This window comes from Gymnoscopelus microlampas (genome assembly GCF_963454915.1).
Source record: "Gymnoscopelus microlampas genome assembly, chromosome: 11".
Lineage (NCBI taxonomy): Eukaryota > Metazoa > Chordata > Actinopteri > Myctophiformes > Myctophidae > Gymnoscopelus > Gymnoscopelus microlampas.
The window spans coordinates 259,866-276,200 of NC_139948.1; the positions used below are offsets into that span (position 1 = coordinate 259,866).

Below are 16,335 nucleotides of genomic sequence, written 5' to 3' on the forward strand. Positions count from 1 at the left end.
CAACACTGGTGTTGGGCAACCTCCTCAACCTGTGGGGGGTCTCAGCATATGTCAGCTGTAAGGAAAGGGGGCTCCAAGAAGAAAAGGTTGGAACCACTGTGTGGTAGGTCAATTCAGATCACACTTTTTTATTTTATTGTATTTTTTGTAATTTTTATTATATTATTCATTCATTCATTCCTTCATCCATTCATTAATCTGACTGCTATATATTAGATGACTGGATAATGTGTTCAAATCACACACAATTGCCCCCTCCCGTTCCCTCAGGTCTGGTGATGCCAACCTCTTGGTGCCCTGTCACCCCGACGAACCTAGGGTGACAGGGCTTTCTCAGTTGCTGCCCCCTCCCTTTGGAACTCATTCCCAGCCCACGTCAAAGCTGCCCTCACCCTCATCATGTTCAAAACCTCCCTCGAGACGTGGGCCTCAAAGCCCATCTCTTCAGACTCGCATTCCTCACCTAATTCTAATCCCCCCTTTTGGCTCTTAATTTTAATGTTTTTGTTTTCTTAGTTTTAGCCTTTTTAACTAGTTATTTCCTTAATAAAGTTGTTTTTGTTTGTTTTGTAAAGTGACTGAGTACAGAGAAAAGTGCTATATAAATTGAGTGTTTTTGCAGTTGAGGTCAGTTACAGTTCCCATACCAGGCAGTGATGTAACCAGTCAGGATGCTCTTGGTGGTCCCTCTGTAGAGCAGTGAACCTCAACCTTTTAAATTGTAATAAGTCTTAATTGACAGCTCTGAAACCAAATGGACCCATAAAGGTCCAGGTCGTTTACAAAGTAATTTACTTACTAAATTACGTATGCTCTTTGCCCCCTATAAGGCATTGATAATGTTTCTCCACATATCACGTCTTTGGCAGTTGTGCCTTGCCCCGCCAGAGACCAATCTCCAGCAGCTCAGCCTCTACCTTTGAGGATCTGAGCGGTTCTTGATAGTTCCCAAATGTTTCAGACATTCCATAGGGTTTATTTGGTTAGGATTAGGGTCCATTTGGTTAGTCGCCTGATATAACGGATCGTTGCTGTGCCTTCTTCACCAGGTGGCCAGTGTGGTGTGTATGTCCCAGGTCAGTTTCTCACTGATGTGGACACCAATGCATTTGCTCTGAATCTCTCTCCCCATGTGATCTATTTCTTAAAATTGCCTTTTAGGTATACGGTGGATGGTGGACGATGAGTGGATCGTGGGTGGGCAACACAAACTTAACATGCCCATTAATGGAGACCGCTTTAAATGTTACTGGTGTCCCCTATCTTCTATCTACACTGTAAACGTGGTAATTTAACTCTGAATGAATTAACCAAATGGACCCGTAACCCTTACAGGTCCGTTTAGTTCCCATCCGTACACTCTCAGAGCTACAGACAGGTAAGGGTCCATTTGAACTCTCGCCTGAAAAGCTAATATTTGGAAAAACCGACAATTAGTTTTAAAAGAAAAAGAAATACAGCAACACACTGAATATGAGAGTTGAATAAATGAAAAACAGTTGGAGTCTCTCCTCTTGTTTGGTCCTCTTCTCCTGGGGCGATGCATTTGCTTCGTTTGACCATGGGTTCTCCTCTTGAACATCCTCCCTGTCCTCTTCCGTTTTCTCTGTTGTCTTCATCTTGTTCTTCACGTCCTCCTCACCCTGGTGGGACCCCGTCACCTGATTTGTCCCCTTGTTCTCTTCTTGAACCTCCTCTGTCTCTGCCGTTTTCATTACACTGTCCTCTGCTGTCTTCTGTTCCGCCAAAGCCTCCTTCTCTCGGATAAGTCTGAACCTCTCCTCCTCCCATTTGTTCCTCTCGTGCCACCTCTCCTCCTTGAGCGTCGCGATCACCTGGCAGCTCCTCTTCTCCTCCGCTTCCATCTCCTCCAGCCACTTCTGCATTGTCGTCATCTTGAACTCCCTGGTCCTCCGCTCTTCCTCCATTTCCTGGATCTGCTCTTCTTGAGCGAGGAGCCTTTTGATCAGTTTGTCTTTCATGGCCTCCCATCCCTTCTTCTCTCTGATGAGGACCTGGTTCATCTTCTTCGAGGCCTCGGATGACGTTCTTTTCTGCATGTAAAAGTAACCAAGCACACCTGCTAATGCTGCCGCCGCGACACCAGTGCACGCTCTGACTTTATTAAACATCAACTGTTGATACTCTTCAGAGGTTCATTCTTCATTACAAGTGCAAATCTATAAAGTAGTCAATCTGACATTTGTTTATATACTCAAACTATCACTCATTGATGATGTCACGGTCATTCTGATATAACATGATTTTCAACTTCGGGCCCGGCGACTACCAGGGTCCAAATGGAACCTTATGGGACTATAACTCTGAGAGTCAAATTTTACAATGTAGATTGGGGTCCCAGAAATAGACTATGGTATCAAACTGGGGGTCCTTAAAATTAAAAACTTTTTTCCCCTCCTTTTTCTTCACTTTTGGGAGTTTTATTACATTGAGATCAACTCAACAATAGACAATGGCTTTGCAGAAATAGCAGTGCTGGAACAGGTAGCAATGTGCAATTAGGTTTCCTTGATGAGCTTGGTCAGTTTCTGAATCTTCATTTTGGTTGACGTGTCCACATACTTGTCTCCAACACTGACAATCATGCCACCAAGAATGGAGGGGTCAGACTTTGTTTCCAGCTTGATAGTTTCACCTTTCTGAAGGAAACTCTTGAGGGCAACCTTCAGGTCAGCAAGATCGGCTTCATCCAGAGGATGAGCGGTGGTGACAGAACACAAGACCTCTCCATGGTGAGCACTCATCATCTTCCCAAAGGTGGCGATGACGTCACCAGTTAGTGTCAGCCGGCCGTTGTCCGCCAAAACATTGATGAGGTTGATGGTGATGGGCTAGAGCTTAGTCTTGGTAAGAGCGTCATTGAACGTCTGCTGTTTGACGTTGCGTTTCACATGGGGGTTCACGCTGATGCCAGAAAGCTTGGGGTCCTTGATGAGGGTAAAAACTTTGGCCAATTCTCGCTCCACCTGATCCAGCTTGTTGTGCTTGCTGGCGGCAGAGTACAGAGCAGTAGCATAACGGCCCTCGACTCCATAGACCTGGATAAGAGGTTTAACCAGCAAGGCGTGTCCAGTGATGCTATGCTCATTTGAGAAGTGGTTGCTCTCTATTTTAATGACGTGACGCGCACGTCGCTTAACACCTACAGTACAGGTCACACAATGGACAATTGATATGCATGTAGGCTAATTCCTATGTTAATGTGCCTGGCGTGAGTCGGGAGCCTTTGTAAACTTTGATGAAGTGTGAATTTAAAGTAGTTTTAAATCTATGCGTGTGCCTGCACGTCCCCCTGGCCAAATAAGTGGTTGCTCGGCGTGCAACCCCGTCCACTGAGCATTGCACCCCTGGGCGTGTCTGATCATAGATGAGCTGAACTGACGGACCTGCTGTGCTAGCGTGTGTGCTGCCATTTTCTCCGACAGCCGTTTGGGGTCCAAAATGGAAAAGGTTTCTGTTTTGGAAATACTGGTCACTGTGTTGGACTTTATAAACACATTTCTGGTATAGTTCTGCTAATGTTTGAGTGTTTTGTCTGCGTTATGGTCACTACTATATTGATTGGAAAATATAATAGTAATATAAATCAGCCTAAATGTATATGTGAACAAGGCCGTTATTGTATCACATTTGACTTGCAATTAGCTTGCGCTATTGCACTCTTCTCTTTAATCAATAATTCGAATCAAACTCACAACAATAAAATATAAATACACAATAAAGTGCTGGGTGCGTAATTATTGTGAGTCCAATCTGAATTTGGTTGTTTGTCGACTACGCCACTTTTGTTATAGAGGGAAAGTCCCCTTTTGAATACACTTTACTTCTTTCACAGGCTTCACAGGTTCGAGTTACTGGTAAGTTCAATACTTTGGTTTTTAGAGTACACACTTAGAAATCCCTTGAGGAACTGGACACGGATACAATGGATCAAAGGTAAGTAAATCATTTATTAGCCCTAAACAGGTGGCATCTGCGCCATAAAAACAATCAAAATAAACAACTATACTAATAAAACCTATCTAAACACAAAACAACAATCTACACAACAACTATAAAATGAATTGTAAAGTTGTGCAAAATGTGCAGGCTGGGTCACCAGGGGTTCTATGCAACAACTACTTCAAGAGTAAAGTGCGGTGCCAATAAAGTGCTTTTGGATACTCAACACGGGTTTGGTTCAGGGGAAACTCTGCATGTCCATATATGGGGGTAAGGGAAGAGGATTTTAGGCCAGTCGTCTTTGTCTTCTTTTCTTCTTCTCTCCGCCTGAATGTAATTGGACTTGGACCAGTTTACTGTGCATTTACACCATACAGCATCGCCTTCAGTCAGTGGTTGTACATGTCTCTCAATGAATGAGCCGGGGGAAAACGATTGTAAAATATAATACAGTGCAAAATATAATGACACACAATTAATAAGATGGTGGGGTTAAATGAGGAAAACAGTTATACATTAGCCACCAATAAAACAATTACAATTTTTTTAAGAACCCCTCATTTCACCCTCGTCACATATATAATTTGGTACTGTGGTTACTGTTCAATGTATATATCCTCGAAATGGAAAAACGGTTCAGAATGATATAGATAATAGATTTAATAGATTAAATGGACTCTTGTTTTAAAGGTGTATTACTGAAGGGCTCAGCTGTCTGCATGTCATCTGAATGGATGTACGATATGTCCCCTCACATTTTGCCCGGATAAAACTGACATCATCAACATCATGTCAGTCCTGCCCAAATATGTTTCAGAGATCTAATCATATAATCATACAATACAATATGGCAAATATTTAAATACATAATACTGTAAAACAGTGATTCTCAACCTTCTGTCTGTCTGTCTGTCTGCCTGTCTGTCTGTCTGTCTGTCTGTCCGTCTGTCCGTCTATCTATCTATCTATCTATCTATCTATCTATCTATCTATCTATCTATCTATCTATCTATCTATCTATCTATCTATCTATCTATCTATCTATCTATCTATCTATCTATCTATCTATCACACATCTCTGATCATTCACTCAGTGATCGTCAATATTGACCCTCTAGCTCTACTGCTACATTACAGTAGGTCAGGAGGATATCCCGGTGTGAACCCGCTCCGCCCACAACGTGACGTCATCGCCACAGTCAGTGGTGCCAACGTGGAACGTCGACGTACACAGCTTTGTTCTGCTGAGAAATGTAAGACTTCCGGTATTTGAGCTAGAAAATATAAGGTTTCTGGTTGCCTTCAAAATAAGATTAACGTAATTAATGTTTTTTAAAATACATACATTTATTTTAAATGGCTTATACTAGAGTACTTCTAAGTTCCCTAACAGGTTGTTAAAGATTTTAATTGGCTATTGATCCCCATTAAATGTGCACTTAGCACATTTTCCATACCCCTTGGCTAACCACGATGTGATAACTGCCGTCAATTAAGGCAGGTTGTTTCACATTGAAATTGGTGGAATGCGAGCTATTAATCCCCTTTCAAAGTGCACTTACACATAACCCTAACCCAAACCCTAACCCTAATATACAATTGTACAATTTCCGTAGATGAAGTTGTTATAACCCCTTGAGTTTCTGATCCTGTTTTGCACTTTAACTAGATATTGTGTACATTTGTGTGTGTTAGATATTGTTTTTCTATTGTTTGTCCATTGTTGTAATTATGCTGCCTCTAGGCCAGGTCACTTTTGGAAAGTTATTATTATTATTATATTATTGTTTATTTGCAGAAGCAAACAAAATATTCTACAAATAATCAATAGTAGATTGAAGTTAATCACCTACTCAATTAACCAATCAATTAAAAACGTATATTATTTAACAACATACAGGGCAAGACATATAAGTAGATTTGTAGTATATGTGCTAGAGTGTGTGTGTGTGTGTGTGTGTGTGTGTGTGTGTGTGTGTGTGTGTGTGTGTGTGTGTGTGTGTGTGTGTGTGTGTGTGTGTGTGTGTGCGTGCGTGCGTGTGAGAGGTCAGAAAAGTGCAGTTTTCAGACAATAGTTGAAGCTGGACAGGAGACGGCTCTTCGTGTCAGCACTTGTGACATACGCACACGCTCGGGGAGACCTCAACACTTTTTTTTTACACCTCTCCGGTTTGGCTGAGAATGTGGCGTGGTAAAGGAGGTTTCCCCTAGTGCGTGCGTATGTCACAAGTGCTGACACAAAGAACCATCTCCTGTCCAATGTGTAAAGCCTTTGCACTCCAGTGAACAGCATTTATCCATTTAGATAAATTCTTAATGTTATTAAACCCGTTTTCGTTACACAGAAACATAATTTGTGTTGTATAGCTTCGTTTAAATGCCTAAGTTATAGTTTTAATGTGAAAATGAATCGTTTTTCAATGGCTTCTGTTTACTCTAGATAAACTCTTATTCCGAAGAGATTGTCCACCGGAGGTCTTACATTTTCTGGCGTATATTTGCCAGCAGAACACAGCTGAACGTGCACACACACACACAAGACAAGGAGACACCAGGAAGTAAACTCAACTGTCACACACAGCACAGCAGTAACCTGTGTTATTCACTTATTTTATTGTCTATTCTTATATTAACCGCTGTTATTAAATTGTCACATTATTATTAACTCTTACCTCACAGCGTCAACACTGAGGAGCGACGCCTGACGGCTGCGTCCATTCAACACTGAAGGTGAGAAAAATAAAAACACTTTTACTACATTCATGTTAAGCTGTTTTACATGTAATAACAACAACAACAACAACAACAACACAAAATACTACTACTACTAGTGATCAGTGATGGAAAAAGTACTCACATGTTTTACTTAAGTAAAAGTATCAATACTGCAATGTAGAAATACTCTGTACAAGTAAAAGTCCGGAATTAAAAATGTTTTTGAGTAAAAGTACAAAAGTAATGGTATCAAAATGTACTTAAAGTATACAGTAGAAAGTACTCATTATGCAGAATGTCCCATTTCAAGTTTTCAAATGTATACAAATATTTTGAAAATAGCAGATCTACAATAGATAGCTATTTTCAAATGGCCGAAATGTATATAGGGCTGAAGTGGTTAATGTATGTTTTGTAATAATAATCAATATCTGCAACTAACTAAAGTTGTCAAATAATTGTACTGGAGTAAAAGTACAATATTTGCCTTTTGAGATAGTGGAGTAGAAGTAAAAGTATTGGAAATTGGAAATACTCAATCAAAGTACAAATACCTCAAATGTTTACTTATACATAGTATTTGAGTACATGTACTTAGTTTCCACCACTGCTAGTAATAATACAAATAATAATAAGCCAGCTGATTCTCTGTGTCTTTTGAAAGTATGTTTTGGTCACACTGTAGTAAAATCCTCAGTATTCGTCATTCATAACTCACAGAGTTTTACAAATGTCGATGTAAACCTCGATGTAAAATTGGCTATTTTGTCGAAAATGTTTTTTTTTTTTTTTTTTAATGGTCTTAAGTAATGTAAAGTATACATGATGTGAACATGCACGGTATCAGACTTAATTTTATCCTTCAACTTTTTTTTTATGCCCCAAAATGACTGGATACGGTATACTAGTTTTGTAGCAATTTGTAGTAATTGTAGAAATATTAGACCTTAATTGTCGAATGTTTAAGCATGTTCTAATCATGTATACTTTACTTTACTTAAAAACATTTTCCAAATATTAAATGTTTTAACATTATGGACAAAATAGCCAATTTGACTTCAAGGTGCCCAGATGTCCCTAGTGCCCACCTATCCTGTTACCAGGGAGGGAGACCACCTCCAACCATTTTACATGTAGATAGTAGGCTACAGTTTAATGGCTGACAGACGGATAACAATTTTCATGTTAAGGATCCCCAAATTATTTTTTTTGGCCGCAGACCCCCACGTGAAAATATTTTGTGGCAGGGACCCCCATACAGGATTTGTGTTGTTAAAATGTTTCCAATAGCTAATTCCAAATAGCCGATCTACAAGCTTACGACCGTCCATATTCTCGGACAACCATTAGGCAGAAATAGCCGATCTACAAGTGAGCAAAGATATTTGTTGTAGATTCTACAACAAATCTCTTTGCTCACAACACATTGCAGTGTTGTAGAAGGAAATAGTAGCAGAGTTAGTAGCCTCGGGGAGCAACTAAGTAGATAGTAGTTTACATTCTTGAGTTGGAATGAAAATAGCCTCGTTCTGTGGATTGTGCACTGATTCTGCACCATGACAATGCAAAGATGAACAGAACGCTGCCCATTCAATCCGGGAACGCATCTGTGTGTCATTTATTTTAGATTTGAGCTATAATCATTATTTTATAGCCTACTTTAGCTATTCAATAATAGCAGATCTGCAAGCTCATAGTGCGGCACTCGGTGCCGCGCTATGAGCTTGTAGATCTGCTATTTTTGAAAAATCTTCAACATTTTTTGCAAATCTTTGAATATGTATATATTTTTAAACAATTTTAACTCAAATATTTGCTTCTGGGGGTCCCTGGAACAACATATTTTGATCGGGGTCGGTGGCCAAAAACATTTTTCAACTTTTTTTTTTAGGACCACCCAAAACCGCATTTAAAAGAAATATATATATTCAAAGATTTGCACACATTTTCACGATTTTTCAAAAATAGCAGGTCTACAAGCTCATAGCGCTCATGTCGTTTGTTATGAGCTTGTAGATCTGCTATTTTTTAATAGCCTAAGACATCTAAAAGTGACAGAGATACTTTCCCGGTCTAAATTAAGCAAATAACACATTGAAGCATAGTAATAATAATAGAAGGGAGACTCCACTGTGGTGGGCAGGTACTTTACAGCTACTGTACTGGTGTTACGGTACTTTAGCACCTGCCTCAATAGGCTCTATGCACAGCAGCCATATTGGAAATAAATTGGGCCTCTTCCTTTCTTCCTTACCAGTGATACTAATGAAGGCTCTGTTCCATTCTGCTCAAACAGATATTGTGCATGTTGGCTCACTGGAAACACTCTGCTACACCAGTGGGTCTCAAAGTGTGGTCCATGGTTCCTTGAGGGGGTTCCAAATGGCCCGTTACGAGTGTGTAACTATCAGAGTTATGGGGGGGGGGGTCATTGAAATAAATGAACCACTGTGCTTCACTAATGGTACAGAGCCTTCATTAGTATCATTGGTAAGGAAGTGAGGAAGAGGCCTAATTTCTTTCCAGTATGGCTGCTGTGCATAGAGCCTATTCTGTGATGTCTCTGCTGTCCATAATCTTTACGTCTTGTCGTTTGTGGTGTCACGCAGTGGTGGAGAAAGTACTCAAATATTTTACTTGAGTAAAAGTATCAATACTGCAATATAGAAATGTTACAAGTAAAAGTCCAGACTTCAAAATGTACTTGAGTAAAAGTACAAAAGTATTGGCATCAAAATATACTTAAAGTACCAAAAGTAAAAGTACTAAAATGTTTGAAAATAGCAGATCTACAAGCTCACAACATGACACATCGCGACACGTTGTGAGCTTGTAGATCTCCTATTTTCAAATAGCCTACTAGGTATAAAATAGGGCTAAAGGGGTTAATGTATGTTTTATAATATAATAATTTATATCTGCAAAGTAACTTGTAACTAACGTTTCACATAATTGTAGTGGAGTAAAAGTACAATATTTGCTATTATTAATATTAGTATTTGTTTTATTATTTTAAAATGCATGTCCTATTCTATACTTTGCTGTGTGACAGTGTTGTGCCAAAGTAGTGAAAATAGGCAGTCTATAACAAGCACACATCGTGTTGTGTGAGCATGATGTTTGCCGTGTTTGACATTTTTGGGGGAAAAAAATGACATGGCCAAAATAGAGACAGCAGGTTTAGTTTCTGTGGGTTATATACATATTTAACCAATGAAAAGTATCACAAGAGATTGTGACTTTGTGACTAAATAAGAACTACATTGGACCCATGGGAACACAGGTTCTTATTTTACATTTCCTGAAAAGTAACAGTTTTGGACATTCAGTGTAAAGTAACTATCTACTTAAGTACACGTTTGAGGATTCTTTAATTCTTTACTTTCCCATTTTCAATACTTTTACTTCTAGATGAAATGGTGCCATCTTATTACAAGCATTAGTGAGGACCAATGTGCTTCCAAACTGCAACACTTAGACAAATAATCACCAGCACAGAATTGATTGACAGAAAGTTGCTCATAACATATAATAATAATAATAATAATAATAATAAGGGTAATAATAATAGTAATAATAAGGGTAATAATAATAATAATAATAATAATAACTAGAAAAAGTGCTCCTCGGAGCACAACTTTCCGCTGTTGGGAATGTTGGGAATGTTCTATCTGTATAAGTGTCCTATCCGTCCTGTCTGTATAAGTGTCCTATCCCTCCTGTCTGTATAAGTGTCCTATCCGTCCTGTCTATGTAAGTGTCCTATCCGTCCTGTCTGTGTAAGTGTCCTATCCGTCCTGTCTGTGTAAGTGTCCTATCCAATTGTTACAGTATCCGCCATTTCTCAACCATTTCGTGATTGTTCCTGTCTTACCTCACTCTTACCAGACTTGTGTTGGGAATGTTGGGAATGTTCTAATTCTTATGTTCTAACTGTCCTATCCATCCTGTCTGTATAAGTGTCCGATCCGTCCTGTCTGTATAAGTGTCCTGTCCGTCTGTATAAGTGTCCTATCCGTCTTGTCTGTATAAGTGTCCTATCCGTCTGTATAAGTGTCCTATCCGTCTTGTCTGTATAAGTGTCCTATCCCTCCTGTCTGTGTAAGTGTCCTATCCCTCCTGTCTGTATAAGTGTCCTGTCTGTATACTGTAAGTGTCCTATCCGTCCTGTCTGTATACTGTAAGTGTCCTATCCGTCCTGTCTGTATACTGTAAGTGTCCTATCCGTCCTGTCTGTGTAAGTGTCATATCCCTCCTGTCTATGTAAGTGTCCTATCCGTCCTGTCTGTATAAGTGTCCTATCCGTCCTGTCTGTATAAGTGTCCTATCCGTCCTGTCTGTGTACTGTAAGTGTCCTATCCGTCTGTGTAAGTGTCATATCCCTCCTGTCTATATAAGTGTCCTATCTGTCCTATCTGCCAATTATGTATCAGCCATGCAGCCATTTCGTGATGGTTCCTGTCTTACCTCACTTTGACAGTCAAAGTGATGCCATGTATTTATACAGTATTTCACCGTATTGTCACGTGTCACGTGAGGCTTGACCAATCGGTGTGTCATATTTAGAAAGTGAAAACAAAACTCTCCTGCGGAGAGTAATAATAGGATAATCCAAGCTTTGCATACAGCTGCAATCTGAGTTTAAAGTTGTTTTATACAATCCCAAACAGAAAAGTCAGATCCAATCAGATCTGACTTTGCTGTTTGGGTGAATGGGCTGTTACTCTAGATGCCAGATAGCATTAGATTGATTGTACAGGTATGGTGTTGTTTCTGCTGGGCAAATATGCCTGACGCGCCTCCTACGGCGCCTTGGGTCAGCTGCAGGGTCATCAGCCGGGGACCACCGCTCATTGGAGTTTCGCTCACTTAACCCCGGAACGCCTCCTGGTGGTGGAGCGGTGGCAGGGACGTCTCCCTGCCACCCCCTGCAGCTGGCCCATTTCATTGCCTTGACCCCCAGTTCTTATCCCTCCTCCTCAGCCACAGCCAGAAGCTACCTTTCTCTGCTTCCTCAGCAATGGCCTTGGTTTCCCTTCGGAGCTTAGCCCCAGTTGTTCCCACATCTCGAAGCAGCCTTGTTGTTGATGTGCTGACGTAGTCCCGACAGCCTACTTCCACAGGATAGCAGGTAGTGGACCAGCCTGCCTCTCTACACTCGGCAGCCAGGTCTGCGTACTTGGCTGCTTTCCGCTCATAGGCGGCTTGGATTCCCTCCTCCCAGGGGATGGTGAGCTCTATGAGCATGGCAGACTTGGTAGCAGCCGACCAAAGCACGATGTCTGGCCGGAGTGAAGTGGTGGTAATCTCACGGGGGAAATGCAGCTGTTTGCCGATGTCGGCCCTCATGCTCCAGTCCCTTGCCTGAGAAAGGACACTCCGGGGGCCTCGTCGGCTGGTGTCTCCTCTGCCTTCCCCTGGCCTCACAAACCTCACAGGAAGATGTTTGGCTATGGGCTGATTGTTGGCATCTTGTCTGCAGCTCTCCAGGATTTCGGCCACCTTTGTCAGGACTTGGTCGTGCCGCCATGTGTAGCGCCCCTGCGTCAGTGCGACTTTGCAGCCTGACAGCAAGTGCTGTAGGCTGGCATTGGGTGCACTGCACAGGGAACAGCTCTCCTCCTTGCCAAACCACTGGTGGAGGTTTCTGGGGCACGGCGATGTGTCGTATGTTGCCCTGAGCAGAAAGCTGAGTCTGGCTTGTGGCATCTTCCACAGGTCGGCCCAGCTGAGGGGTCTCCTGATGGTGCCTTCCCAAGTGGTCCATCTCCCTTGGCGACCTTGTGACACGGCCTTGATGGTATACTGCTCCTGGTTCGCCCTTGACACCTCTTCCACGACCATGGCTTTCCGTTCCCTCTTCGTGGCCTTGGACCAGAGGCGTGGAGAATCTCCCCAGCCAAGCCCCGCTCTCCCTACTTGCACCCTGCCAACCAGTGTTGGGAAAGTTCACTTAAAATATGAACTAGTTCAAAGTTCAGTTCACAAATTTTAAAATGAACTAGTTCAAAGTTCAGTTCATAATTCAAAATTTTGAACTAAAGTTCATCGTTCAAAAAATGAACTAGTTCAGTTCTTTTTCGTTCTTTTTTTTCAATATATATTAGTGCTGTCAGGCGATTAAAATTTTTAATCGCGATTAATCGCATGATTTGTGTAGTTAATCGCGCGATTAATCGCATATTAATCGCATATTTTTTATTGTCTCAAACTTGAATGATGAACTGAAAAGCAGTGCATTGTATTGTATATGGAGCAGGATGCATCCAAATATATTATTATTATTACTATACTTTTATTATTTATCCAATACATTATAAAACCAATGTTATTTATTTAATTTTCTTATACATTATATCCTCTCTGGTGTACATACACAAAGCACCCTATATTTATTATTTCCAGTGGTGTAAAGTAACTAAGCACATTTATTCAAGTACTGTACTTAAGTACAATTTTGAGGTACTTTTACTTTACTAGAGTATTAGCAGTTTTCAGTACTTACTTACTTCTACTCTACATCTCAGAGGCAAATATTGTACTTATTTTTAATTATTTGAAAACTTGAGTTACTAGTTACTTAGTAGATTTTACAAATACATGTATCACTTCAGCCCTATTTAAGTTTTGGATATTGGAAAATAGCCGATCTACAAGCTCACAACAGGTCACGGTGCAACACAGTGAGCTTGTAGATCTGCTATTTTCTAAAGATTTTCATTAATCTTGGGGGGGGGGGGGCTGGGGGCTTGTCAAAGTGAGTGTATGACACTGTTAACATCAAAAGCCAGGTGCAGAAGACTAAGTCCACTTTTAATCCCAAAATAAAGTCGGGTCGGACGTCCAGACTACAATACGTTCATTCAGAGGTTCGGGGGCCGGGGCTACCGTCCTAAAGTCGGCTGTAGGCTACGGTACGACGCATCAGCCACGGACATGTTGTTGTGACATCCCAAACTCATCTCGCCGTTCCGCGGTGTTTACTTATTAATTCAGCCCAGCTTCAAGTTAATTTTGACGGCAGTGAAGCCAAGGAAACAACACCGATATTTTGTAAGAGACACAAGTCAACTTCCAAATGCTTGTGGCCGGGAAATGAGCTTCGCAGAGCGGATAAAGTGTCAGCTCTTCACCCTGGCCGAGTGGCCGTAACTGTCTGTGCTGCTCACTAGCTGTCGCTGCAATGAGACTGTTCACTCGGAGTCGGACTCCGGCGCGCTGCGCAGATGAATGTTTAGTCACCGCCTTGCTTTTCTCTTTTTTTGGCTAATGGTGCGTTCAAGACGCCTCGGAAACACAGAATAGGATGAAATACAACATGACAAACCGATGTAACCATGGAAATTTGGGACACTCTTGAACGAAGTTAAACTGTGAGAGAACGCCGTTCACAAACGCCAGAATGAACGCGTTCACGATAACGTTCATCTAGCGGATATACAGTACGTTCAGTTCACGTTCGCCCAAAATATGAACGAGTTCATGAACGATCGTTCATTGAACGCGTTCAGGCACAACACTGCTGCCAACTATGTCCTGGTGTTGGAGCCTGCCGATGGCATTGGCAACCTCTGGGCCTGCTTGCCACTTCCGGCCTGTTCGGATGGGGACAAGTGCATTCCTCACGGTAGGATCCGAGGATTCTTTCAGCTCAAGAACCAACCTGGCCTTCTCCTGCTTATAGCCCAGGGTGATGGACTGGATTGGCAGCTGCAGCGAAGTTGCCCCAAATAAGCCTGTGTCGGAGAAGCCACGCGGTAGGCCCAGCCACTTCCGAATGTAGGAGTTGGCTAGTCTGTCCAACCCGTTGACTGTTGAGGATGGAATCTCGCACATCTTCAGTGGCCACATAACCCTTTGGTACAATGTGAAGTTGTAGCACCACAATTTGTACTTCCCGGGGAGCTGGCTCTTGTTGATGCTCGCCAGGCCTTCTGAGAGTTGTTTCCGTACTGCCTTGCCTGCATGCTTGTCCGACAGATCTGCGTTGTACTCCCTCCCTAGGCTTTGGATGGACTGGTTGGCCAGTAGAGGGATTTGCTCGCCTCCTGCGACAAAGGTGGTATTGTCGTTCCTGGTGCCTTTACGCAAGGAGAGACTTCGAGATTTGGACGGTTTTATCTTCATCCTTGCCCATGTCACCAGCTCGTCCAACCTCTTCAGGCACCTTCTTGTGCATGGGGCTGTCTGCAGCACCACAGTGACATCGTCCATGTAGCTTCGGAGTGGTGGAAGCCTCTGCCCTGTCTGCAGCCTTATTCCTCCTACGGTCTGACGGGCTCCGCGGAGGATGATTTCAAAGGCTGCGACAAACAGGACTGGGGAGATGGAACACCCCATGGCGATGCCTACTTCCAGACGCTGCCACCCTGTTGTAAAGTCCTGGAGGCTGAAGCACATCTGGAAGTCCCTGAAGTAGCTGGTTACCAGGTTGTTGATGGAATCAGGGATGTGGAAGAATTCCAATGCAAACTGGATGAGCTTGTGAGGGACAGAACCGTAAGCGTTGGCGAGGTCAAGCCACACCACGTGGAGGTCGCTCTTCTCCTGCTTGGCCCTCTGGATCAGCCCCCAAATCATGGAAGAATGTTCCACGCATCCTGGAAAACCTGGCACTCCTGCTTTCTGGCAACTGGTGTCGATATAGCCATTCTCTATGAGGTAAGATGTTAGTCTCTTGGCCATGACTGCAAAGACCTTTCCCTCGACGTTCAGCAGTGCAATGCTCCTGAACTGACTGATGTTGCGGGACTCCTGTTCTTTCGGAATGAACACCGCCACAGCTCTTTGCCACTCCGATGGTATGAGTTGGTTCTTCCATGCTGTGCTCATGAGCCTCCATAGGCATTTCAGCACTTGGGGGCAGTTCTTGTAGAGCTTGTAGGGGAATCCGTTCGGCCCAGGAGCTGATGCTGACCTCGCTTTCTTGACGACTGCTCTTACCTCACTCAGCCGGGGAGGGGAGCTGTCGAACTGTGTGGTTGGAGGAGGTGGAGGGGGAACGTATCCAGGCGAACCTAAGGGAACATTCCTCTTTGGGTCGCTGTATTGTCCCCTGATGTGCTGCTCAATTTCCTCCTTGGTGGCTTCCAATCTCCCACTTCTCTTCTCCTCCAGAAGCTGACGGGCGTGCTTGAAGGGATTCCTCATGAAGCTAGCTCTTTCTTTCTCCTTTCTTTTCCTGCGTCTGCGAATACGTTCTGCTCTTCGCATGCAGGCCAGCTTTTGTCTCACCTCATCCCAAAGCACCTTCAGGCCTTGTCTCTCCTCAGCCGATGCTTTTCTCCATCTCCTGCGGAGCTGGCGCCGATTTTGCACCAGAGCATCGATTTCGACCTCCCTCCTCCCCTTTCTTGGAGGGGGGTTGTGCTGCTTTTTGGTGAGCGTTCCGAATCTAGCTCTGCACTCTTCGTACAGGATGTCTCCAAGCAGGTTGAGTTTCTTATCCACATTACCACGTAGCGAGTGCTCAAGCACTAGACTGAGGTCTGAGTCCAGCTTCTGCCATGTCTTTACATCACTTGCTTTAGGCCACTTGATGATGCTCTTTCTTCCTGGTTCCCTCTTTTCTGTTTGCTGGGTGACTGGGGGGCTGAGAGGTCTAACTTCTACATGCTCACATGCCAGGGGGGTACTGCTTCTCGCAGGGGGATCTTC

At 42.8% G+C, this 16,335-nt stretch overlaps 1 protein-coding gene and 1 pseudogene across 4 annotated transcripts in view; one reads left to right on the forward strand and one right to left on the reverse strand.

Moving 5' to 3' along the window:
• Nucleotides 1–2,519: 2,519 nt before the first annotated feature.
• LOC311055763 (ATP synthase subunit O, mitochondrial-like) lies at nt 2,520–3,434 on the reverse strand (annotated as a pseudogene). The gene is made up of 2 exons: nt 3,367–3,434; nt 2,520–3,099 (listed from the first exon to the last, which is right to left on the reverse strand). The product of its transcript is annotated as an ATP synthase subunit O, mitochondrial-like (transcript).
• A 3,072-nt stretch (nt 3,435–6,506) lies between these two features.
• The window catches only part of pdxdc1 (pyridoxal-dependent decarboxylase domain containing 1), a 75,371-nt gene continuing 65,542 nt past the window's right edge, over nt 6,507–16,335 (forward strand). For 2 of the 3 annotated variants that reach the window (XM_084072510.1, XM_084072511.1), the window contains exon 1: nt 6,514–6,693. The gene's annotated coding sequence lies outside the window, so the exon portion shown is untranslated. Of the gene's footprint in view, nt 6,694–16,335 lie in introns of all 3 variants that reach the window. The other variant, XM_084072509.1, reaches the window with a different exon arrangement.